Source organism: Eumetopias jubatus, unplaced genomic scaffold (assembly GCF_037043125.1).
Source record: "Eumetopias jubatus isolate StellerSeaLion01/CBP00866 unplaced genomic scaffold, mEumJub1_p1.0 scaffold_1, whole genome shotgun sequence".
NCBI classification, from domain to species: Eukaryota; Metazoa; Chordata; class Mammalia; order Carnivora; family Otariidae; genus Eumetopias; species Eumetopias jubatus.
Window position 1 is genome coordinate 2723630 of NW_028274807.1, and position 26754 is coordinate 2750383.

General features: G+C 56.3%; 1 protein-coding gene across 6 annotated transcripts in view; it reads right to left on the reverse strand.

The window, feature by feature from the left end:
- AGPAT3 (1-acylglycerol-3-phosphate O-acyltransferase 3) overlaps positions 1-26754 on the reverse strand; it is an 86176-nt gene that overhangs the window by 30454 nt on the left and 28968 nt on the right. Inside the window, exon 1 of one of the 6 annotated variants that reach the window (XM_028126446.2) lies at positions 3956-3974. The exons of 3 other annotated variants lie outside the window; for them this stretch is intronic. The gene's annotated coding sequence lies outside the window, so the exon portion shown is untranslated. Of the gene's footprint in view, positions 1-3566; positions 3646-3762; positions 3784-3955; positions 3975-26754 lie in introns of those variants that run through there. 2 more of the 6 variants (XM_028126445.2, XM_028126443.2) reach the window with 2 other exon arrangements.

The following is a 26754-nucleotide window of genomic DNA, read 5'->3' on the forward strand; positions in this document are numbered from 1 at the left end:
CGTCTATGAAAAGGTTCCTGGAAGAACAATGGGGCCAGAGGCTCTGGAGCGCGTCCACCCAACAGTCTCCTCTGAGAGCCTCAATCTCCAGCCCGATGCGGGCAGGCCGCGGTCTCTGGGGAGCAGGTGCACAAAGCTCGCAGGAGAAGTGGCTTGGGGCTCCGAGAAAAGGGAGGCGCCAATGTCTCTGGACTCATTGGAGACCCTCCAGGCAAGAGGCTTCCAGAAGAGCCACATGGATCAAAGGGTCCCCGGCCCCAGGCCAACCCCCAGTGAGGTGACACTCGTCCCAGCAGGTGCCATCTGAGAAGAGAATGGGAACCGCGGACCAAGGACAAGGACGGTAGGGCTGTCACCCCCCCGGTGGTGGCTGCCGGGTCTGTTCCCACCGTCAACGTCTGTGGAAGGCTAGCAGGTGGGGGAGGCCAGAGCTGAGCGTGCACAGCGGGGGTGGGGGGGGCAGCTGCCGGAGGACGTCCGGGCCCCCACTGCACCCCATCTACCCCAGCTCTGCAAGCTCCAGCGTCGTTTGTCCCTCTGAGGTGGTTCAGATGGTTTTACTGGCTGCAGCAGTGATGTTTGTGGTGGGAGGGACGTGAGAAGCTCCCACAGCCTGGTGACTACACACTAGATCTGTGACAAGTCCCTGGGCCTGCAGGACGCTGTAGGCGCTCCTCACACCAAGGCAGCTGGTGGTGCCAGAGCAGAAGAATGCTCTCCAGCAGGGGCAGATTGTGGCAACCGAGTTCCCAAACATGCGTGCATGCACACACAGGCTCTCATACGTGCATGTGCACACATGTACACACTCTCATACACACAGGCACACACGTGCACAGGTGTGCACAATGCTCTCATACATGCATGCGCACACGCTCTCATGCTCTCGTGCACAATGCTCGTACACAAAGGCACACACGTGCACACACATGCTCTCATACATGCACATAACCACGTGTGCCACTCTCATGCATGCAGGCACGCGTGCACATGTGATGTACATGTGCTCTCACACACGTGTGCGTGCACTCATGCACACACACATGCATGTGCACACGTGCTCTCATACGCATGCGCGCACAATGCACACTCTCATAATGCATGCACACACATGCTCATACACACATGCACTGTGCTCTCATGTGCGCACATGTACACATATGCACATGTATGCACACACACATGCATGAACACGTGCTCACACACACAGTCACAGCTAAGTTGACTTGTAATTTTGTGACAATGAACTACCCATTATAATAATGGCATTCTACTTTTAGAGAAACAGACAAGGGTTTGCTCTAGAATTATTCAGTAAATTGGTTGTTAATGCACTTTCCTACAAGTACAATATATTTCACAATTTAAAAAATTATATGGGAGCTCTGGTTTTCCCTGGGATGCAGAGAGCTCATCACTCCCACCCTGACGACAAGAAGAAAGCTGACAAACTGCACGTTCATAGCTTTTCTTGGCCCACCAGAGATCTGAGCACAACTAGTAAATCAAGGAACAGAGCATATGCCAACTATTCAGGCCCATAAGCAGGAACAGCAGTGTGAGTAGAAGACAGGTGGGAGCTCGCTTTCCTTGAAACCAGGGCATATTATATTTCAGAGAAATAAAAATGTAAAAACATTTTAACATCTGGGTTAATTTTGATTATGAGATACCATCTTTAAAGACGGAAACAGTCCCTTTGTCACTTAGTCAAGTGAGAATGATCTGGAGAAAGTCAAGTCAGCCAACAGGCCAGTCCCCACACCCACCATGTGGTTCTCCACTGAAAAGGAGGGGTGGGTGCTGGAAGGAAGCGTACTGGGCCCAGGGCTCAGGAAACCATTCTTGTCCCAGGTCCTTGGCCTCCGCATGCGACGTGATCATTTTGAATTTCAGTTTCTCATTTGAAACTGAGGATAAGATAACCTTTACTACCAGTACCACAGGGTGGTTCTGTTTCAGTGTTCTCAAAAAAATCTTCAACTTCTCAAGAAGAAAAGTTACAGGGTCCCTCCCTACCTCATAAACACACTGACGTCTAAAAGGTCCTTGCTAAACCAACTTTTAATGGGCATTCAGGTTCCCAAGCCAGCAAACAAGGGTGCCATTTTCTGCACAATAGATACTTGAATCATTTTGAGCATCTGTAAAACCCCACAATTCAGACACTAATCCTAAGAAATGACTTGCTACAAGAGGGTCTCACAGTCACATCAGTTTGGGAAATCCCGCATGCTCCCTTCCATGCTGAAGACACCTGATTCATGCTCAAGAGCTCCACCGAGAAGAAACGGTCTGACCCATCACTTTCTCAAATTGTGTGTTCACGGGAGCTTTTAGTATCTCTAACTCGTAAGCTTCATGAATTCAGACCCCTACTTTCCCTCGGGCAGTCAACATCAGTGAGATTTTAATTCTTTACACACACACACACACACACACACACACACACACACACATCTAGTTAGAAGTCACTAACTTTTAAAAACAGCTATGGCTATAATTTCAAATAAGGGCTTTGGTGCTAGTTTGTCTTTCCAAAAAGAACCCAGAGGGATAACCATACTTCAGCTATATGATAATGGGGGACCTTATCAACAAACCAGCCGTGGGGGGGGGCAGGCAGGTGCTCATGGGGAGGGGACCCGCGGGGGCGCCGACAGCGCGCTAGAAGTGAGAGCACCCTAGGCCTCTGCCAGACGTCTTCATACGTTGCAGACAAGCTGCTAAAATGTTTCTCCTCCGAGGGTAGTTTTTAGCGGCAGGGATCTTTACTCTTTAAAAATGAGGAAAATGCCTAAGCCACCATATCAAATGGGATTTAGTCCAGTGACCTCGTTAAATATTCGAGATACGAGAGGAGGGCAACACAGATCTTCCTGATTTCTCCCTGGAGGCCATGAGGCCAGCCACGCCCGGCTCCCAGACCACCTCCCGGTTCTCAGCCTCCTGTACACGACGCCACTCCTCGGCAGTGGGAAGGCGCAAAGTGGATTTTACTGGGCTCCCAGGTCGTGCCCCGTGATCGGGGGTTGGCAGGCTCCTTTACCCCGATTTCATTCAACAACTTAAAAAAGCACAAACAAGGGCGCCTGCGTGGCTCAGTCTAGGTTAAGCGTCTGCCTTCGGCTCAGGTCATGATCCCAGGGTCCTGGGATCGAGCCCCGCATCGGGCTCCCTGCTCCGCGGGAAGCCTGCTTCTCCCTCTCCCACTCCCCTGCTCGTGTTTCCTCTCTCGCTGTGTCTCTCTCTGTCAAATAAATACAAAAAAAGTTTTAAAAAAAAAAGCAGCACAAACAAGTCCAGTGTGCATTTCACCATGAGACTCAGGAAGGTGTGAAGTCTGAAAGCAGGTGCACGCCAGCGATGTGGCTGCACAGAATGGTGGCTGGCAAGAGACGGCAGGTGTGAGCGTGGGAGCGGGAACCCACGTCCCCTACACCTCACACGTGGCTCCTGGGGGTCCTGCACCCAAATGTGAAGTGAGGCTTTCTGAGAAAAGTATGGCTGCCCCCCCCCGCCCTGCCACGGCCGCTGTGCCCCAACGTGCCGCTCTGCAGACAGACCTGCTGGGCTCCCATGCACCTCACTAGCCGGCCAGGGGCTCCGCGCAGCGTCTTCTGTGACCCCGCAGCTCCGCCACACTGCCTTCACAAAGAGGTGCTCCAGCAGGGGGCGGCGAGATCTCCCCCCCCACCCCCCCACCCCCGCCCCCGGCCACACCCTGGCCGCGACCAGCCCTCTTGCTGGTGACGGGCTCACCCCTGGGCGCGCGGAGAAGCCCGCTCTGGACAAAGTCCTCGCCTCCAAGAAGGCAGCGGACGAGAAGGCCTGTCTCCTGAAAACTGTGACGTCGAGGGGAGGCGGCGGCTGCAGCCGTCTGCGGGGGCCGGGCCGTGCAGCAGAGCCCTCGACAAAACGCAGGTCTCTGATGGCATCTTGGAGCAAGACTTACAGTATCTGCAGCTGAAAACTCCCCACCGGAGGCCATGAGCCTTCTCCTTGACGTGCTTACAAATGCACGAAGCTGCAGGCTTCTTGAACAGAACGAAATGCTCCTCTCACGGCCCCTCCCATGGACCGTCGGGGCTGGCCACGGCGGGGAGGCCTCCTGCCACGCCCGCTGAGTGCTCGCCAGCCTGCAACGGGACCCAGAGAAGGAAAACCCCAACGTTTTCTCCCAGTTCTGAGCGTGAGGGACAAGGACAGGGACAAGGGCTGCCTGACTCCTCCAGACAGGTCACAACAAGCCGCAAAAACATTCTCCAATCTGGATTTCTGTCCACGTGTGGATGGAGCGCGGAGTGGCTGGGACATGTGTGGGGACCTGGCGAGGTGGGCAGTCTGTGGGGCGGGTCAAGCCTGATGCCGGCGCCACCACTCCCCACCGTGGCCTGCAGGCGGCCAGTCCTCAGAGTCACGCAAGCTGCCTCGCCCCTCCTGGCCTCCTGCCGCCATCCATTACGGGGACGTGGGGGAGGGCATCTTCGCTGCCACCACAGCTGGGCTGGTGGTCCCCCCACTCTCCAGAGTGTCCTGAAGTTTATGATAAAAGTCAGTGATGGCTCCTCCCAGGGGGGCTCCATGGGGACGGGGGAAACACCTCACACTCACCAAGGCCCAGAACTCCTTTAATAAGGGAGGAAAGTCCTTCTTTCCCTCACCTGGGCTAATTCTTCCCCTAAATGACTCATGTGTTTATCTCTGTGTAATTCTCTTTGCAAGTTCTACGCTGCTTACATAAGATCTAAACTGCAAATATCTAAAACAATACAGAGTTTGGGAGGAAAGGGCTCCCAGCTCCTGGTGGGCAGGAAAGGGCCACTGGGTCCCGAAGGACACGCCCTACCCCCTCTGATGGCCATGTTCCCGCCTCCTCCTCAGAAACAGAGGAGGAGTTAATCGGATCAACAGGAGAGAAAGCTTCCAGAGAGGAGAATTCCCAACCAGACTGCGTGTGTACTGAAGAAAACAAAACTAATGCGGGACAGAACCTTCAGAAGAGCTGATGTCTCTCCACTAGAAATCACCCCACCCTTGGCTCTAAAACATAAAGCTACCCCAGACCTGGGTTTCTGGGTTTCCCCAGAGCCACCCTGTGGGAGGAACGCCAGCCCCATGAGGCTCGCTGCCATCACCTGGTGCCCTGGGTGAAGACTGTCTCGTGCAGACAGGGCAGACACGGTACCCATTTTACAGCTGGGAACGGATGACCCAGAGCACACACACCCATCCGCCATCACATCGTCATGTGGGTCGGGCTGGAGAACCCCAGGCTCGTGTGGCCCGCACCAGCTCCTGGACTCCCCACTTCCCAGCAAGAACTGTGTGCGCGCGGGTCCTGCTGCTGATTCGCCATAAACCAGCTCAGCATTTACGGGTACAGCAGGGTGGCGTCCTCCAATGGGTACTACCACCTTCTACTTCATTCACGGACCACCCTGTAGACCCCCAGCCCCCGCGGCGGGCGGGCAGGGGGGTCAGAGGTGAGGGAACACGGTGGGGAGCGGGCAGGTGCGAACTCCACTCCCCATCAGGCGTTGCTCCTTCCCCGAAGCCACCGGGCACCTGCTGGTGACAGGTGTGCGGCCCCTGAATCTTCTCCAGGCATGTCCCGAACAGAGAAGCATTCACTGATACCCTACCTGGCGTGGTGGGGGTCACCTGGGCCGAGCTCTGGACACAACTTCCCTGCCGACCACGAGGTCCCCATCCCAAGCACGCGGGACACGGGCAACGGGAGGGGGCAGTGCTGCAGCCGCGGGGCTGGGACGGCCCAGAGCCCGTCAGGCCCAACTCACCAGTAGAAGTAATAGGCCAGGGCCACGGCCACCAGGGCAGCGCACACCCCCGAGAAAAGGCAGGCTGAGTAGCTGGACAGCATCTTCGGACCCGTGAAAGTGCGTGCGAAGGAGACCAGCGGCCTGAGCGGCTGTCAGCCTCTGGCCGACGGATAAGAATGAGGGATTCCGCCCAGAGCTACGCTGCCTGCGTCCGATGGGCCGGGGCTGCCAAGACGGTCTGCTCAGCGAAAAGGGGAGCACACGCTTCCGGGGTGCCACCTTCCGACCCAGCAGCACCCTGCGAGTCTCAGAGACCAACTCGGACAAAACCAGGCCTCCCTGCAACGGCGCCCACCGGACCAGCCTCTCCTTCTCCCGCTGCGGGGCCGGCCGGGGGCCCACTAATCCAATAAGCAGCTTTGCCGGGAGCTGAAAGCGGGGCGTCACGGGGCTCGGCCAGGATGCAGCTCAGCGGGCCCCGCCCGGGCACTGACCCCGGAACCGCAGACCCCAGAGTGCGCACACCATCTCTCCCCGACCTTTCAGAGGCTGGCAACGGCACGACAACCCCAACACAGCGTGGCTGGGGGCAGGGCTGTGCGGCCAGCTAGTGGGGTGGGGCCTCCAAGGGATGGACAGACACCCTGTCTTTGGGGCCAGGTCCCAGGCTCATGGGCCCCAGCTGTGACACACAAGGGCTCCGGGACCACATGTACAACACCCAGGTCCCAACTCCAGCCCTCGCTCTCAGGTAAAGGACCGTGGGCCAGAGTCGCACGTCTCACTCTCCGGAGAACAGCACTGCAGAAATGGAGATAATGAGTGAAGGTGGGAGGGTGTGCCCTTCTCCCCCGTCTCCTGCCTGAGGCTGCTGAGGTGACATCAGGTGACCCGGGACAGAGGTCTTCCCAGTGAAGGAGGCCTCGGCGGACACAGGAGGAAGGAGGAGGGGAGATTTGACGGTGGGAGCATGCGGAGGATTCTCCTGGCCGGTGTACCTTCCTTTGGGGCAATCACGCTGTCCTGGGACAAAATGAAGTCACTGCTTCGGGCCGCCTCCATGGCACCTGACACGGAAGGTGGCCTCAGTGCCCCCATCTGCCCAGCGTGGCCACTCCAGCCCCTGGTGCCCTACACCCTGCGCAGCCGGCAACGTCTGAGCCGCCCTCAGGGCACGGCAGGGAGTCTGCAGCGTGGGCACATCCCAGGGGACCCCGAGGTGGTGGTCCTGGGGCCTCTGGACAGCTCCTTCTAGAGGCTTCTGTCATCTGGCTTCTGGCCCGAGAAGCGGTCATTACCCTCCGCGGGAAGGGGCTCCGGAGGATTGCCCTGAGCATCATGTTGCTGGCTAAGGCTTTCCAAGTCCTTAATCCCCAAAGAGGCTGGAGGAGCTGCTGGCCTTGGAGGACCGGCTCTAAAATAGCCCATCGTCCTAGGAGACAGCGGTGCTCCCGGAGGTGCCGAGAGCCCAAGCAACAATCCTGCTCCCTGCCAGGCGTCCAGATGGCTGCCTTTCTGATAAACCATGAAAAGAAGACCCTCCTCTTGCTGCTCAGTGGGTGCAGAAACACCCCTCGGGGGACCCTGTGTCTGTGACATGTGGGGACGCCGGCCTGCGAGCTCGTGAAGCCCCATGGCTGAGCCAAGGTCTCCACGAAGGGCGGCAGGTGCCCCTGATGTGTCCTGTGAGGGGGCACCTGGAACTGACCTTTGCCCGGGGGCCGTGTCCCGTATGCAGACACCGCTGCAGGCTTTCCGAGGCCAGGCTGGTTCTCTCCTTGGGAACGGCTTTCCGGTGGCCGGTGACTCCTGTGCTCCTGCTCTCTCCCCCGCCCACCACCCACGGCACGGCCAGAATGATGTGTCTAAGGTAGACGCTGGGTCACAGCCCACCCCCAGCTGCCTCGGCCAGCCCCCCAACACACCTGCCAAATTCCAGGCCCCTGAGACATGCCCCATGTCCTGTCTTTGTCCCCAGGCTCCTCTGTGTTCACAGGGTGGGTCGTGGGTGCCTGCACACCCCCACACAGCTACAGGCCCCCCTGACCGGCTCGGCCACAAGACTGGAACCCCAGGGGCTCCTCTGGGACACGTCCAGGCCTGTGGTCAGAGCCTTCCTCCAGAGGCTGTGGCACCCTGTTCACAACGGTCCACTTCGCTCCTGTTTTCCACCGGACTCTGGGCCCCCGGAGGACAGTGACGCACTCACCCTGTGTCCGAGTGCTTCGACACGTGGGGGAGAGAACAGGAACGGTCGGGCTGAAGCAGAGCCGCTCCCGTGCCTCTGGGGTCCCGTTTCCACGCTGGGCGCGACGTGGGCCACAGGCATGTGGTGCTCTGGCTGAGGGACTGTGGCCCTCGGGGGCTCCGGTGCGTGGTGGCAAGAGCCCCTTCCCTCCCAGCGGCATGGCAGGAGGCCTGCTGTGGTGGCCCTGGCAAGATGGTGCACAGCACAGCCTGGATTCTGACCCCAGCTGAGCCTCAGTTTCCCCTACTGTGAGGTATGAACGACTGTTACTCTGGGGGTGGGGTGGGGATGACATTTAAGAGGTGAGCACAGGGAAAGCACTGGGTCCTTCCCAGCCCCCTTCCTGGGGGGACAATGGCCACAGAGATGAAAAGAAATACCCAAGATTTCTCTCTGGGCTCAGAGCCAAACCAGAGCAAAGCCTCAAACCTGTTCCTGGTTACGCCAACTGTATGGGGCGTTGAAATAGGTATAAATCTTATTACGCTCTTTATACTTTTTGTGTAAAATGGAGAACGTTTAGATCCTGGCTGCATTTGTTTTGAAATAAAGATGCTCCCGCGGCTGCGCTTCTGCCGGACGGAGGCCCCACCGGGCAGGCTCCTGACCCGGGCCGCGCCGTCCTGGGCTGAGGGCGGCCCCCACTCCCACCGGGCGGGCGGCCCCCGCTCTCCACGCCGACTTGTCAAAGGCAAGGGGAACAAAGCTAACTTGAGCACATTGCACAAGAAAATGTCCCAGGAATCTAATCTCTAGATTATTTCTCTGGGCCTGAAAATTAGTGATTTATAACCAAATAGTACAAGAGCAGAGCGAAGACTATGTTGACGGAAATTCTGTGTGGGGTCCTCAGAGAAGCAACAAAAAAGGTATCTTTCAAAACTAGGTAGCACCTTTTCTTCAGACTGACTAGTCTCTCCGAGGGAACCTCACATTCCCTCTCTCGCACACCTGACAGGGAAGCTGGGGGCGGGGGGAGACTGATTCTCAATTGGTGGGCTTCATTACAGCCAGCAGACGCGGGGCAACGTGCCATGACGGATGTGTTGGGACCGTTATGCAGAGCGCCAAAGACTAGTTCTCCGTTTTCCCTGCTGACCCCTTCGTCCAGCGGAATGGCCTGTGATGATGATGAGGGGCAGACGCTCTCCTGATCCAGGAAACGGGGTACCAACAAACACCCAGAAATAAAGTAGCACCTCAGAGAGTCAGACGTCAGAAAGTTCATAAAGCGCAAGTGCCGGGAGGGAGGGGGGCAGCAGAGCCTGAGGCCGGGGGCGCAGAGAAAGGCCCCATGGGCCACGCGCTCGGCCTGCGGCGGCCGCCGATCCCCCACGAGCTGCACAGCGAGTGGCGCCTCTCTCCAGCCTCCAGGACAGACGCCTCCGGGGGAGGGGCAGGTGGGGCAGCACAGCCAGCCCTGGGCTCCCTGTTCCTTCGGTCCGTCTCCCTGCTATGAGCCCCCCGGCCCCACCCTGCTCTCCCTGCTCACCTCCCGTCCTGGGCCATGCTCCATAGAACTCTGACTGTCCCCAGCTAGCTTGGCCCCACACAGGAACGGATGCCCTGATACCAGCCTCACCTGCTGTCCTGGCCCCATGGGGTGGACACCCCTCCCCCCAGACCGTCCCGGAGTCGGGTGCTGATGACCCGAGTTAATGGGGAGGGCTTGTTAACACTGCGGTGTGAGAGAGGGCAGAGTCAACATGGGAGCGAAGAGAGACCACGGGGGCCAGGTCCAGACACACTGGTGGGGGCTCCGGGGGGCCTTGCCCACATGCACGAGGCCCCACCGAGACACACTGATGAGAGGACACGGACATCACACCCACACACATGGGTGAGGGGTCAGGCGGGCCACGCCAAGGCCAAGCCAAGTGACAGGTGCAACATGCAAATTACGCATTTAACGATCACAGTGGCTCTGCTCTCCGGGAAGTGCCGCCAACTCCAAGTCTCTGGGCCCCAAATCACCAAATAGCTGGCAGACCCAGCATCTGAAACCAGATGTGGCTGACGTGGCCTCTGAGTGCATTGCTGTCACCAGTGTGGCCAGTTCCACGTCAGGGCCCCCGGGAGCAAAGCCAGCCACTCCCCAGGGTGGACAGGGCGTCCTGGAGCTCGTCCGGACGTCTCCACGCCCCAGACACGTCACAGCTAATCACTATCCCCCACGGTTCCCGACAAACACTGTTGGTTCCTGACGGCCGGGGCCTCAGGAAAACCCTGCTGCCCTAGGGCTGCAGAGTGAAGCGCAGAGTTTCCAGAAGGGAAGACGTGCTCGGCGCTCCGCTGCAAGCCTCTGGCTGCCGGACTCATAGACACACGTGTCCTAGCAGTGGGACGCTCTCCCTACAAAGTCTCACTGCATTTATTAGGTTAATGAGACGCTGCCAACCCACTGGGAACGCGCCATTTCACCAGCCTGTTTATCCAGATTTAGCGCGGCATTAGAACTGGGGAAGAACCTCCGGGTGCCAGCAACACACTGCAGGATGAGCAACAGGGAGGAAAGGGGCCAAAGCACTCATAGGCCTCCCTGGAAGGCGTCCTTGGGCCCCTCCTACAGACAGTGGCATGACCCACACCTCATCCCTGTGCCCGGGGTGTCCCCCACTGACCGCTCAGACATGGAGCTCCTGGCACTTGCCGGCAGCCCTTCTTTGGAAAGGTTATGAGCTTCCTGAGCGTCTCTGCTGGTCCCGGGAAGGAGCAGGGAGAGGCCCAAGCTCAGGGAAGTGTCCTCCAGTCCTGGGCACGTCCAGGCTGTTCTGGAGGACACAGCCAAGGGTGCGCTCTGCTCCACTCCACGCACCTGTGGGAGGCGGGCGGGGTAGTACTCAACCCACTCCGCAGCTTTGAATGCGCGACCAAGTCAGGAAGGAACAGAAACCAAACTGCGTTCCTGGGAAGGCTCACTGCTTGGACTCACTCTGGGGTAAACGACACGGGGGTGGAGGTTGCAGGGGTGACGCCGGCACTCTCGCGGATGGCTGACACGATGCCCTTCCAATCCACACCGGCACACGTGGAGAACATGGGTTACTATGCAAACCAAACACAGGTAAACAGCCGAGGTGTGAGCTCAGGAAAACGGCGGCCAAATCTCAAGTGCTTTGAAGCATCTTCGGAAACTCTCAGCGCCAGCCGCTGTTTGTGCGGCTTGTAATTACCATGTGGCGCTGACGCAGGCCGGTCTGGACGACCGCGCACAGGGGGGTGTCACGGCAGCAGGTGTCCAGGGAGAATGCTACCACTCCTGGGGAGGTGGGCCTGGAGATGACCAGCCACTCTCAGACACAAGGGTCCACATCCCACGCCTCCCACAGATGTCACCCAGCTCTCCAGCCCTCGGCCGCCTCGGGAAACCGTGCACTAGGGTAACAAGGACGCCCACTTATTTTTCCAAGTCTCTGCACTTGAGACTGGTTGGCAGGCTGCGTGTCCCCCCTGCAGCTGCCGTCCAGGGGTGGGTGATGGGGAGGAGGATGTGTGCCCGGCACTGAAGCCCCGGGGAGAAACCTGAGGCGGCTGCTAGAGCGGCAGCCTCCACCCAGGCTGGTACAAAGGAGCGCTGTGGACAAATGTCAGCGTGCTATCCAAGTAGGGCAGCCGGGCGTCGTGTCCGGAGCCGACACTCCTGAGCACGCACCCCTCCCAGGAAGCCTGACGCTGTGGCCAGGACCCAGCGCCACCTGTTTGTCACTGATCCCCAAATACACTCCTACCCGGAAAGCAATTTGTAAATGAAATACAGTTTCAGACCTGAAATGCTTGACAACGATCATGAATCTCAAAATTCATTTGTATCAGCTTGCTTGGTTCCTCATCACTTCAACTAAAAATCACTATTTAAAGTTCTACCGAGCCTTTAGGCCAAGTGACTGGCGCACAGAAAGCCCAGCTGGGGGGTTCCCTGCTCCCAGGCAGGGGGGTATGTAACTGCCGGGAAGCCACCACCCTGCTCTTCCGAATGTCCCCATGAAAGCAGCGCACAGCCGGAAGGCAGCCCCCAGAGCACAGAACCCGGTGAAGCGCCCGCGCCGGGGAGAGCCTGGGGGGTGCTCTGTCCGTGCCCCAACTCTCTGGTTTGGTCTGACATGCTGACAGCACGTGGCACCTGGGAGCCAGCATACAAAGCCCTGCTGTACTCTGTGATGCCGGTGCTAAGAACACAGTTGCATGGAGGACTCCTGCCGTTCCTCGTGGCACAGTGCCTGGTGAGGCAGGCGGACTGGAGGAGAAGCTGGGCTGGACGCCGGCCTCCCGCTGCTGCAGGATGGCCAGGGGCTGGACAGGTGTGGAGCAAGCCGAGGGCCCAGGAACCCTGGGGGCCTCCCTCCCCTGCTTGCTGTGGGCCACCAGCTGCAGGTGACAGGAGGGGCTGCCGTGCAGGGACGTGCGCCAGGCTGCTGTGCCCGGTGACCGGTGGCAGGACCACTAGTCTCCTGAGCGAGCTCCTGGGTGTCCTTCCCACTTCCACACACGTATTCTCAGACAAGTGCGCTTCGCTGTTGCCCATGTCCCTCTCAGGAGCACGGAGTCCCCACGGGAATGCTGCGGAGGCCCTGGGGGGGGGGGGGTCAGGCGACCACGGGGTCTGAGCCCCGTGAGCCGTCCCCTCTCCTGCAGAGGGCCTTACTCTCCCCTCGAGGAGGCTGCCTAGTAGCTGGATGGCTGCCGTGTGCACCTGCTGCCCACCTGCCCCAACTGCCCAGAGGGGAGCCTGAGTTCCAGAACAGCGGTCAAGATGCTCTCACACACCTGGAGTTCGCAGAACTATGCGGGGTGACAACTGTTCAAACCGCCTCTGCATGCACACTGTCACTGGGCATCCTGACGGCCCCGTGCGCGTCCGCTTGTTCAACCCAGTCACACAGCAGGAAAAGAGCAGAATCAGGATTCTGACCCGGGCCATCTACCTGCAAAACCACCGCTTCCATAAGCAGGGACTGCGCCCTAAGCAACCAGGAGGCCCAACCAAGCAGAAATCCCATCCTCTCCTCCCACCGAAAGGCAGGTCCCCCCGACGGCTGACCACCTGGGCCTCCAGCCAATGAAGAGAGCAGTGGAGGCATGCCCACAGGGACACTGCTTAAAGGCGCGTTCTCTGGCTAGCTTCCAAAATCAGGTCTGCGCGGATTGGGACAAACTCCGAAGACACACCCTTCAATCTGGGACACTGGGATGTCACACCCACCCATGGGCTGTTGTAACCCATCGGCCCAGCTCTTCAGCTCAAATAAACATTTAAAGGAAAAACACCCCAGGGACGCGTGGGTGGCTCAGTGGGTTAAGCGTCTACCTTCGGCTCAGGTCATAGTCCCGGGGTCCTGGGATCGAGCCCCATATCGGGCTCCCTGCTCCTCAGGAAGCCTGCTTCTCCCTCTGCCTCTGCCTGCAGTGCCCCCTGCTTGTGCTTGCTCTCTCTCTCCTCTCTCTCTGACAAATAAAGTCTTAAAAAAAAGAAATTTAAAGTAAAAACACCCCAGCTCTCGAGCCCTAATGAGATTTTGTAAAGTAGTTGGGAGTATGACATTCTTGCTCTAAAAACGTGAGACCGTGCAGAAGCAGGGCAGGGAACAGGAGGTCAGGCATCGTCCCCCCGATGCCCGGGGCTGACCGCTGTTCTGTCTGTAGTTGCCAAATGCTGGCGCACACTGGACACCAAGTGGTTTTCTCACTCAGAGCCATCTGCCAGGGACTGAAGGTTTGTGCCCGCCAAGTTCACGGGCTGGAACCTGATCCCCAAGTGACGGCATTAGGAGGCAGGGCCTTTGGAGGTGGTCGGGTCATGAGAGGGGAGCCCCCATGCGGGGATCAGTGCCCTTAGGAAAGAGACCCCAAGAGCGGCCTCGCCCTTCCCCCACGTGAGGACCCAGTGAGAAGCCACCAGCTGTGAAGCAGGAAGGGGCCTCCCCGACACCAAATCTGCCAGCACCTTGATCTTGGACTCCCGGCCTCCAGAAGTGTGAGAACTGCATGTGCATTGTTGATGAGCGGCCGGCCCGTGGGACTCTGCCAGGGGCACCTCCAGCAGTGGATGTCACCGTCTGGTTCGTGCCCAGAGTCTGCCAGAGTCTGGCGGGTCACAGCACAGATAACAGAGTGACAGTTGACAGAGGACAGGGACTCAGCGTTGCCCAGGTGCTCAGCTGCAGGTGCTCTGCTCTCAGTGACCCCGCTGGGCACTGCGTCACCCACCCACACCCACGGCAAGCGCCGCTCTGGCCCCTCCCTGCTTCAGCAGCCCGGGCTCGGGACGCTGCGATGCAGCAGGGAACTGGGGAAAGAAATCTAACATCCTTTATTTTTGAAAATGAGTAGTGTTATTTTTATAATCTTTACAAGAGATTATCACAGCCCTGCCTGGTCTTCCAAGCCCAGCAGCACCCACCACTTCGCCCTTATCCAGGCCACACACCTGGATCGACATAAAATGTGCCCACAGATCCCGTTTGACTCAAGCAGACCAGCTGTGAACACAGGGACTTGAGACCCAGCACAACGACCCTGGTGGTCTTGCCCGACGCCACCATGCTCCCTCACGGCTACTTCCTTCTGCACTGTGCTTGGGCTCTGTGGGGAGCACCCCGATGCAGCCGGCTCACCTCATCTACCTTGCCAGGACACGAGATGACCAGAAACCTTCTCAGGCACCAGGCACGTTCCTGTTGACCTGTGCTTCGAAGACATCCTCACTGACAGGCGCACCATAAACAGCCCACATACAGCTAACTCGTCCCCAGCTCTGGGGCTAAAATGCGAGCCCTCCAGCTCCCTCCCAAATTGTGGGTGCCCTCAGTCCACCCTGGTGTTTGCGGGTCAGATAGACCAGTCGTGGCACCTGTGCGGATGGACGTGCGTGTTCTGGTGCCCGGGAGACGGCATCTGGCCCTCCGGTCCCCTCCCGGGGCTGCCGGTCTGCACCGTCCACAGAGCACTCAGTGGTCCTGTGTCCACCCCGCCTTCCTGGGACTGGCCTGTGGGGCGCCCATGCACTACACGCAACTCCACCGGACAGGGTAACGAGGTGCCATCCATCAGCCCCTCCCCCCGGCCAGGGTTGTGTCACGGCTGAGGTGACGCCAGGCTCGTGCACCCGAAACAGCCACACTTTTACGGAGTCTTTCCAAACTGCTTCAGGAAACAAGCTTCATCTGGAGAGAAGTCCAGCTCTGGTTGCAGACTGTGTCCTGCCAGCTTTCAGACCGCTCTCGGGACCCTGACCCTGACTAGGGGGTCCGTGCTGCTCTGCGGAGCCTGCTCTCCACTCCCCATGTGGCGGCCCCATGGCCGTCGGAAGGTTCGGTCTAGACCAGGGACAGGAAGCCGCTTGGGGCACTTGCTGTGTTGCGATGTTGGGGATACACACTTGGAGGGAGGGCCAGCCAACGCCTGGCTTGTTCTGAGAGGTCCAGAGGTGGTGTCCTTCCTGCCCACTTGGCTCCCCTCAGCAGCAGGACACCCCGCACCAGCCCCGGTTCCCAGCAGGGGCTGGCTGTCATGTCCCCGTCTAGCCCTCGCTGCCAGCAGGACCCCCCGGCAGCACATCCACGGCCCCGGCCTCGGCCCTCCCCGGGGGCTTCAGTCCATTCCTGGGCCGTGGGGACATCTGCCATAGTTTGAGCTCATTCTGTTGCTTTGGTTTCCTCGGGAGGCGTTTGACTGGCCCCAGACACTTTCTGCGCACAGCAGAAACCCCTCCCGTGGCCGCCGGCGGGCTGCCCTCCAGCAGCAGCGAGTTCGGGGAGAACAGGCTGTTTGTGCTCAGGCTCAGTTTGGGTAGCTGCGGGTGTTGCTGCGCAGCTTCACTCAACAACAGAGCTGAGGAAATACCCCTGCAAAACAGGGAGGTCCAAGTGGCCATTCCTGCTGGCATCAGGCTGAATCCTCTGGACTCATTTGCAAATACAAGGAGCTAGCGATCAAATCACGGGAGAGAAAGGACAAGTGTCAGGAGGGAAAGAACAGACGGGTATTGCGGACTCTGCTCCTAGTCCCCGGGAGCTGGGAGTTCTCACTCCGCGTAAAGAAGCCGGAGCTGGGGGCCAGGGGCGCTGTGTTGCTGGGCGGTGTGTGGGGTGAGTGACACAGACAATGGCCAACAACTCCTCCATCGAGGGGGTCCCAGGGTAGGCACGTGCTGCACCCCTGGGTCCCTGCTCTCCTACCTCCCCCTCTGGCCTCCCAACGACCTGAGCGGGCAGCCCACACCCTGCACTGCTCTGCACCCCCTTCCCACTCCCCCTCTGGGTCCCGGTGGCAACAGTCACCAAACGTCCGATGGTGAAATGGACAAATCAATGGAAGGGAGCAGGCAACTAAATTCATGAGCAAATGTTTTTATCTCCTGTCTCCTGTGCCTGGAGTGGGGCCTGTGCCAAAGCCTCTGCACCCTGGGGCCGGGCTGTCCGTCCGCCTGCCGCCGCCTCCCATGGGACTGCTGGTGAGCCCGGAGCTGGCTCCGAACACACCCACCTGTGTTCCCAGTTGATTGCAGCTCACAGAAGCTCACCTCCAGGAAGACTGCAGACAACTCTTCTCTCATAAACATCCAGGCGCTTCCCTTGCAGCAACCCCCCAACCTAAGAACTTACTGGTCCACGTCGGTCCCCGTGCACATGCCCGTTCCCTGACAGACAACAGCGGAGCCCAGCCTCAGGCATCCCCAGTAAAACTGTGCCTCTGCCCCATCCCAGAGCTGCGGGCTCCTGTCCTGCGTGTGTTAACCTGTCAGTTAAAGAAACAGTTTGCCACCCAAGGAAAGCAGAACTGACAGCTAATCAGCCCCCTCTCTGTCAGGAGCACGTAAGAATTCTCCAGCTTTCACAAGCACTGAAGAAGGGAGCCAAGAGGGAACGCGTGTCGCAAGCTAGCGCTGCATGGCGGGTCGGCCAAGGGAAAGAGCGAGCCGCGCAGGTAATGTACACCTTCTTGTAGCTGCATTAAATAGCGAAAGCAAAAGGGGAAGTTAATTTAATGATGTATTTGATTTAACCCAATGTAGCCAAAATACCATTCTTTCAACATACGATATTAAAGAGGCGAGGAGCGGGGCGCCTGAGTGGCTCAGTGGTTAAGCGTCTGCCTTCGTCTCAGGTCCTGACGCCAGGGTCCTGGGATCAAGTCCCGCGTTGGGCTCCCTGCTCAGCGCGGAGACTGCTTCTCCCTCTCTCTCTGCTTCTGTGCTTCCCGCCCCCTCTCCCTCTCAAATAAATAATAATAATAATAATAAAGGCTTGGAGGAGCCACTCATGCTGTGTTTCCTGCAGGTCCGTGAAGCCTGGGCGCTAACCCCCACTGCCTCCCGACTCAGCCGCTCCCTTCCAAGGGCTCAACAGCCGTGTGTGGCTGTGACGCCGGACATTGGACTGTCTGGCTCTGCCAAAGGTTACTCAAGTGACATTTGTGGCAGACAACAGCCTCTGGCTCCCTGAGCAGGGAGAACATACAGACCCAGAGAGCACTCTGTGGCCTGACAGATTCCTGTGTGGGGTCCCAAGCCCTGGAGACGGCCCAAAGACAGGTCCAAACAACATCTTATTTACCCAGAGGCTTCACCTTTGCTTTGGAGCTCAGGGTTAGGATGGACGAGCCACGAGGACTCTCCTACAGGCTGAGCAAAGGTGGGGGCTCCCTGGGTAAGTAACCTGGTGCCCAGCCCTGCTGTCCCGGGAACACACGGAGGGTGTGGACTCGCAGACAGGGGGGCCCCTTCACGCCCAGGCTTGCCCAGCAGCTGCACGGGGCACGGGGCCCCCTGCTCAGTGGGGAAGGCCGACGGTTCTGCGGGAGGGGGAGTGACACAGCCTGTGCTTACCTGGGGTCCCCTGGGCCAGGCGAGCCAGGCGGTCACTCGAAAGCAACGGAGTGCACGGAAGGCGCTGACTTTTAACCAGCCCTCAGCCCCTCCCCGTCGGAGCCGCAGGGGGCGGGCTCTCCAGGGTGATCTTTTCACCAGTGACCTACACTCTGGGTAACGAGGAGGCAGAAACAGACAGCAGTGTGGCCTCGGGCAGCCTGGTGAGAGACGGGGGAAGAGCCCTGCTGGAGACAGAGGCTGTGGCCTCTCTCCTTCTTATCTCCACAGAGACCGAAAGCCAGGGCCTGACTAGCCCCCCACGCTGAAAAACAGAAAGGCAAGTCTACCCGGGTAGAACCACTGATGTGTGTGGGGCACAGTGAGGAGGAGACCCAAGGACGTGGGACAAGACACTCCTTCCATCAAACTCAGGCCAAAGGTTCTGGAATATGGACTACTCTGCTGCATGGTCAGAAGGAGTGGGCGGTCCACCCAGAGTCCACTGTCCTTCACTTCTGTACCAACAGGACAGATGTCCTGTCAGGCAGGCCACCGCCGGCCAAGCAGGGAGGGTCCCAGTCCCGTGACCGGGGCCGCAGTGTCTGGCCTGGGAGACACAAGCCACTAGGAAATGGCCCAGACATGCCCTTCTCCTTCCTGCCTGGAATGCAGATGAAAGGGCCTGGGGGAAGCAGCCCTCCTGAGACCAGCCAGCTGTGGTCAGGGGGCCAGAAGCTGCAGGCAGAGGAGAAGGTCAGAGGGAGGCTGGTCTCTGGGGCCCGGGTAGCTGCTGCCGGGGCTGCCCCGGGCTTGCTGGCAACGGGAGAGAGACTGGCCTGTGCTGATCTGTCACCGCACTGGGACGCAGACCAAACCTGCCCCTCACGGACGTAGAACCCTGCAGCACAGGCGTCCTGCGTCAGTGAAAACTATCTTGAGCTGCGTAGCCCCCAGCCCAGTTCACGAACACGGAGATGCACCCAATCCCAGGTCTCGTCCTCGTGGTAGAGGGACGGGGTCCACACTGGAACAGGTCCCGGAGGGGAGCTTCTGTCCACAGACAGTCCGGAGGCTGCGCCCAGCACGGCTCCCAGGGACGGTGCGCCCCATCCCTCCTCGAAGCACCCCTGCTCTCCTGGCTCCTTTGCTCCTCATGCCAGCCCGATGCTGCTGGGCAGGGGCAGCCGGCTCTCTCGGGAACACACTCTCCTGCACATGGTGAGGGCGAGCAGGGGCTCCCTCCCCAAGCAGGGCCCAACTCAGAGTACCTGACAAGGGACAGGCTCCTCCACGCTCAGCCCCCCAAGGGCCGCTCTCCCCCCCGCCCCGCACCCTCTGCTGGTCGCACGAGAAGCCACTTCACCCAAGGTTTGCCGGCAGCAGAGCCTCCAGCAGCCCCTTCCACCACACAGAGGGCTCTGCCCCCGGGACAGAGCCCTCAGTGATGTCTTACACCGCCCCTCGTGGCACGGGTGCCTATTTTTAATTTGGAAAGTCAAACACAAAAACCAACATCTCACGCACCCGTGCACCTACCATGGAGATGACACATTCGCCAAATTGTTTCAGATCTTTGTTTCTAAAGAAAGCTTTGTGTGTGGTGTGTGTGTGCGTGTTGTGTGTAGTGTGTATGTGTGATGTGTATGGGAGTGTGCGTGTGCTGTGCTGTGCGGGTGTGCTGTGCATGTGCGTGCCACATGTGCTTTGTGAGTGTGCTATGCGTGTGTGTGCCACGTGTGCTGTGCGTCTGCTGTGATTACATGTTCATGTGCTGTGTGTGTGCTGTGGGTGTGCTGTGCTGTCCATGTGCGTGTGCTGTGTGTGTGCTGTGCTTGTGAGTGTGCTGTGCATATGCTGTGTGTGTGCCGTGCGTGTGCTGTGTGTGTGCTGTGTTTGCCTTGCATGTGCTGTGCATGTGTGTGTGCTGTGTGTGTGCTGTGTTTGCTTTGTGTGTGCTGTGCATGTGCGTGTGCTGTGCGTGTGCTTTGTGTGTTTTGTGTGTGTGTGTGTGCTGTGCATGTGCCGTGCGTGTGCCGTGGGTGTGCCGTGCGTGTGCTGTGCTGTGCGTGTGTGGTGCATATGCTGTGGGTGTGTGTGTGCGTGTGCTGTGCATGTGCGTGTGCTGTGCTGTGGGTGTGCATGTGCGTGTGCGTGCACTGTGCGTGCGGTGCGTATGCTGTGGGTATGCGTGTGCCGTGCGTGTGTGTGGCACACATGCCGTGCATACATCTAGGACCCACAATAGTGGGCGTGGCAGCTCACTTCCTCGGGACAGCCCTGGAGCTCAGGACACCTGTGAGGTCCTGCGGGCACCTCTGAAGCCGGGGCCACAGTGTCCATCTGTCCACAGAGCCCCAGCACCTTCTCCTGACCTCCATGCCTGTCCCCTGCAATCCACCAGGCTCTCTCTGCCCTGGGAAGATCATGGAAATTTTGTTCACGACCATCGCCTCCCTACTACCCCCTGGAATGCAGCCCTCACGTGTGTCTGGGTCACATCCCCCACAGCCCGTGCCCTCCACAGAGGGGCGCCTGGCAAGTGGCAGGCCCTCCGCCAAAGTCAGTAGATTGTTAAATGAGATCCACGCTACCTGATGGCAGGGTAGGGCAGCCTGCCCTCTCCCCGGCCACCTGGAGACTTGACCTCCTAGGGACACTTCCTGGGGGCCTTCGCAAGTCCACGGCAGTGGTGATCCAGGTCCCCACCCTTCGCCGACAAACCACTGGAACTGGACACCACAGCTCCAAACCCAGGGATCAACGGAAACTTTCCAGCAAAGTCTGTCTTCACTTCAAAGTTGTTTGGGTTTTCACAGCCTTAACAGGAGCAGTTCTTTATATGCAATTTGACTTCTGAAAAAGCCAGTACACGTTGCCAGCTGTGCTGTGTCCCTAGCACGTGCAGCATTGAGTCACACAGCAAAGAAAACACCCCAGTGCTTACTGGACGTCTTACTGGAACCAAGAGCCAAAGCCTCCCTCCTCACCTGAGGGGCCCTCTCCTTCTGCTGACATCACGGGTTAAGGAGTTTAATCTACAAAAGGGAAACTCTTCATTCGACAGAATTTAGCCCAAATAAAGAAGCCTATGTCCTCTTGTAAACCTTTACAAAACAGCATCAAGGTCCAGAGAAATCAGCAAGAAGATATCGTGGCACTGCACGTTCTGCTGGTCAGCCACAATCTCCCTGTCCCTGCAGCGCGTCCTCTGCCACGCTCGTCCCAAGTCCAGGCCTGGCCCACCCCAACACTCTCGTGACACAGCAATGAACACCATCCTGGGAAAACTTAGCCCTGAGAATCAGCGGCAGGGAGCTAATTACTGATCATCAAAAGGACAGCCTTTTGATGTGTTTTGTTAGTGTTTTGTTACCACTGAGAACAACTTGTCAAAGGCACTGAATAACTGAAGCATTCTAAATTTGTTCATTGCCATGCTAAAGTCCAATGCCTCGTCAAGTTCTTAGTATCCCTGCGGGGACCGGACCAGCAGCTCAGCCCAGAGTCCCACGCTCATGCGGGAAGATGCACACACATGAGCACCGAGCCATCCACGGCGCACCTGCCCGCTGGGGGAAGGGTCCCCGTGCTCGGGGTTGCTGGTGGGGGAACGTGGCAAGAAGCTATCGGCGTGGACTTAACACGCACCCATCAGGCCGTCTGTGGTCAGAGCCATGTAACAGAATAAACACGTGTGGCCTGCATCCTGGGAGAGGTGGGGCTAGCAAGTGCCATGCACACAAAGCAACAAGCCAGCCTGCAATTTGCTCCAAGGCCACTTCTCCAGGCTCCAGGACCCTAGTTTGCCGGTGGCTCCCAAAGCCCATGTCCAGAACCGTGTGAGGACCCAGGGAGAGCACACAGGTGCACACACCGCGGTGCTGCGTGCCCAGGAAATGAGGGTTTGAAAACACTGCAGAATCAAAGTCCTGGTTCTAAGGTCTTTACGGTATTTAGGAAGAAAGTAGGGATACCGATGAGCCTGAGTGAGGCCAACCACGCGTGCCGATGCTGTGAGGACACCACAAGGGCACAGCGGGTAGACGAGCTAATGGACGTCAGCTCAAGAGAAGGCAGTAAAACGAGGGGTGAGGATGAAGGTGATGGCCATGGTGATGCTGGGAGTCCACGCGTCTCAGCGATCACAAGGACAAACAGCCGGTGAGCCCAGCGTCTGCGAGATGTGCCAGAGACAGACAAGCCCAAACACTGAGTCACAGAAAGACAGAAACTCGGGGCCACAGACATGATGCTCAAACACCCGCACAAGAAGGCCACAGTAATGAAGCAAGATGGTAAAATGGGCTTGAGGCAGGCGGCCCTGGAGAGACAGGTGGGGGCCGTGCCCGAGCCACCAGGAAGGATGAGCGCGCACAGGGACACGCGATAGGCTGGGATCAGGTGAAGTGCACCTTCCCAGCTCTCAGGTCACCACCACCAAAGACAAAAACACAACCAAACAAAAGAACAACTCACAGCACTCTAATAATGGGAGACGCGGATCCGTCTCTTCCAACCCGAGGAAGAACGGTGGTCAAGAAGGTCGGTGAGCAGGGAGGCTCAGGAGGTGGGTCTAAGGCTCTGGCGCTAATCCTGTCACTGGTGAGGGAAGCCACACCTCCTTTCACCTGCCCAGGGGGACATTCATGTATTAAGCAACAAAGAAATAATCAACAAGTTCCAAATCGTATTTGCAGCGCAGACAATGTTTGCTAGCAACTAATAACAAGATCCAAAAACAGGGCCTTTCCCCTGAGAGGTGACCAAGCTCCTCTTAGTTCTCCCCAGGGGATATAGAAACCAAAAGTATACAGTCTCTAAAAAGCACAATGAAACTGAAGCCATGCTTAGAAGAAAAGTTATCACATTAGGTATTTAAGTCTTTAGGAATGAAAGCATGAAAATAATAGACTCAAGCTTCCAACTCGAAAAGCTAAAAGAGAATTACGAAGTCAGGAAGGAATTAATAAAAGTAAAAACAAACAGTGTGTTTAAAAAAATTCTAATTAATAGCGAAACTTGAGAAAAAAATAAAACAGTTAAGTCACCCATAGCAATAAAAAATAATGAAGAAAAAGTAGAACAAAAATACACAAAATAAGAAAATAGGGAATAACCATCAAAAGAAAACATTTTTTTTTAAATCATGGAAATAACTGCACATGTCTGTGCAAACAAATTTGAAAGCCTAAATGAAATGGATATTTTCTAGAAGGAAAAAATTTACAAAGAAAGGGACCACAAAAAAGAAACTTTAAGTAGACCTAATTTTTTTTTGAGGATTTCATTTATTTATTTGACAGAGAGAGACACAGCGAGAGTAGGAACACAAGCAGGGGGAGTGGGAGAGGGAGAAGCAGGCTTCCTGATAAGCAGGGAGCCCGATACGGGGCTTGATCCCAGGACCCTGGGACCATGAACCGAGCCAAAGGCAGACGCTTAACCGAATGAGCCACCCAGGCACCCCAACCAGAACTATTTTTTTTAAAGATCTATGTATTTATTTGAGAGAGAGAGAGAGCACGCAAGCAGGAGGGGTAGAGAGAGATGGAGAATCCCAAGCAGACTCCCCGCTAAGCACAGAGCCCGAAGTGCACTCGATCACACGACTCTGAGATCACGACCTGAGCCGAAACCAAGAGTTGGACACTTAACCCACTGAGCCACCCAAGCGCCCCAAAGCAGACCTTATTTTATAGAATGAAAAGGTATCTGTCAGTTACTTCTAATGAAAGATGCCAAACTCAGATGATTTCGCAAGTTAATTCTACCAATCCTCTAAGAACAGATTATCTTCATACAATTTAACCTTTTCCAGAACATAGAGGAAGACAGAAAAAGTCCAGATGCCTTTTATGAAGATGGCATGGCACTAAATGCACACGGGAGAAGGAACGCAGAAGAAGGAAGCCTGTCTACATTGATGGCTCCCATGTGTGATGCAAGGAGCCTGGGGTCCCCGAGCCCCCAGCAGGGGACACAGAAGTCCCCTGTTTTCCCAGTATGTCTTGATGAGGCGGGACTGTCTTTATGTACTTCAACCAAACAACACAGACTGAATTCAGAAGCAGCTGATTCTGGCTGCTTCCTCTGTTGCCAGACATGAAAGAGACTCGTAAAAATATAAAACTGTGCCACTCTCCTCACTCCCTGGGTTCAGCTGTGGAAAATGTAGTTTTTCTTTATAAAAAAGATTATTTATGTTAACACGTAATCAGTTTATTGCTTCTATTTTAAATGGATGAATAAATAAATATTTTTAAATGTTCTCAAGATTAATTTCTAAGATAGTCTACATGGACAGTAGGATTTCTCGACCAGGAAACTGCTGAGATTTCGGACCAGAAGCTGTCCTGTGCATGGCAGGCTCTCCACCAGCGTCCCTGCCCGCGCACTGCTTGCCAGGAACGACACCCTGCACCACCAGCTGTGTTAACCAAAAACATCTCCTGAAGTTGCCAAATGTCCCCTTGGTGGTGACAGGCGCAATCACCCCCAGCTGAGACCTACAAGACAGAGGACTCACACAGACACACAAAAAGCTCTCTGCGGTCCTCAATAATTTTAAGAGAGTAAAGAGAACAAAAGTTCAAGAACCACTGCTCTTTGCTTATGAATATGAATACAAAAATTGGTAAAAAAAATTATTAGCAAACTAAGTCTAACAGCACGTTAAAAAGACAATACATCATGACCAAGTGGGGTCTGGTCCATGAATGCAAGGATGGTTTGATATTGGGAAATCAATAAAATTCTTTATATCTCTTTAACAAGAATGCTGGGCTGGTAATTTAACAAAATTCAACCTCACTTCCTGACAAAAACACTCAATAAAGTAAGAGTCCGTTTGAAATATCCTACATACTCATTCCGTCTTTCCTGCAAGGTGATAATCTCTCAGCTCCAAAGCCACTTACACACAGCCGCATGTGGACAGAAAGGGAGAGCTTGGGCCAAAGCTGCAGGAGGTAAAGTCCACGCTCAAGGAGCCTGGCGGGGCTTCGATGCTGCAGAGCCCTGAGGCCCATCATCACCCTCCATGGACGCTGCCTCCACTGTGCTCACCTGAACCCCGGCCCGCCGCTCAGTACAGGAAAGAGTGTAGCGCAAGCCCTTGAGGGCCATGCACACACACTGCCAGTCTGGAGAGCGTACTCTGGTTCTAATCAACCGATAACTGGTAACTGTGCTCTGAAACAGTAATGCAGACATTTCCTACAGTGTGTGGGTGTGTGTGCATGCACGTTTACACACGCATGCTCCAGAACATGCATGCAGAAGGAAGTCTTCGAAATGAAGCAGAGCTGCACGTCGTAAAAAACTTCCAGGCCAAGTCACAATCATTGGCGCAGATATACATTATAAACACATATAAATGTGTTTTCGAAAACTCTGTGCATGTATGTATGTTTTTATGCGTATTTTTACAAGTTCTGGAAGGATCAACCACAGCCAGGAAAGACTGGGACTTGCAGGGGAATAAAGAATGAAATCTTGATTATGTATTACATTTGGTTCTGTGTTCAATTTTCATAAGCATGCATTACTTTTATAATTAAAATTTAAATGTTAAGAAAAAAAATTACCTTGCTTCCTTGTTAAGTTCTAACCTTTTGTCTCTACGGTGGTAACAACAGTCTATCCAATTACCCTGAGCACTGATAAGATTTGTTTTTTCAGGAAAAAAGCTCACCTTGTAGGATATCTGCCTTCTCTAGACACAACTTGGCCGGTCAAAGTCTGAACCCTTTGCTTGGCCCCCTCATATAGCACCTGCAGGGTCGAGAATTCCTCCTCACACAGCAGTGGGAACTACACCGAGAGCCCCAGGCACCTGGAGCCGGAGGTGCCCTGGCCTTCTACTTCCCCTGCCTTCTTGGAGAGCAATCCCTCCCCCTGCCCTCTGCGATCTTAGCTAGGAAGGCGCCTCCCTGCGTTACGGCCTGGGTTGAGGTCCACAGGACACGTGGGCCACAGCGGGTTTGAGTGATCGGTGAGGCCCTTTGCCCTCTTTGGGGCACACGTCACATTCCACGATGGACCAGCGCCCCATGGCTGCACACCCTCGTCAACCCTGGCTCTGTACAGACACCACATTGGTGGGTTTTAATTCTCAGTTCTCTGATGACTAATCCAGTTGCACACCTGTTTTCATGTGTTTATTAGGTATTTCAACATCTTCTGAGAGGTGCCAGTCAGGTCATAAACGAATGATTCGCTTTATTTCCACGTTGCGGATTATCAGCTTTGTGGGGGGTGGTCACTGTCGCCCATCCTCTCTATTATGTTTGGTTTTGCTATACCTTTCCTGTATGTGGAACTTAAGAAACAAACAGAAGAACGGGGGGCACGGAAGGGAAAATAAAATAAGATGAAATCAGAGAGGGAGGCAAACCCTAAGAGACTCTAACTCTAGGGAACAAACTGAGGGGTGCTGGAGGGCGTTGGGGGGATGGGGTAACTGGGGGACGGGCAGGAAGGAGGGCACGTGATGGAATGAGCGCTGGGTGTTGTACGCAACTGATGAATCACTGACCTCTGCCTCTGAAACTTCAAAAAAATGGTACACTGTGTATATACACACACACACACCTAAAAGTCGTTTGGTTTGTGAATGTTGACTTGATCTTACCGGATGCTTGGTTATAAATCAGATCTGGGAAAGGGTCGCATAGCTATTCCCAGGCCTGGAAAGCACAATGCTCCCAACCTGCCATTCTTCCTCCTCTTCTTTCTGCCACAGCCTCAAGTGTTACTTCGCAGTCCCCGACCCCAGAAATGAGAGAGAAATGAGGGAGATCAAACTGATTTCCATCTCCGCCCTCCCCAAATTCCATCTTGCTGGGAGAGGTCTGGCTGATGGCCAGTGACCCGTGGCCACTCTCCCCCAGAAAAGCCATCGTGAGGGACACATGCCT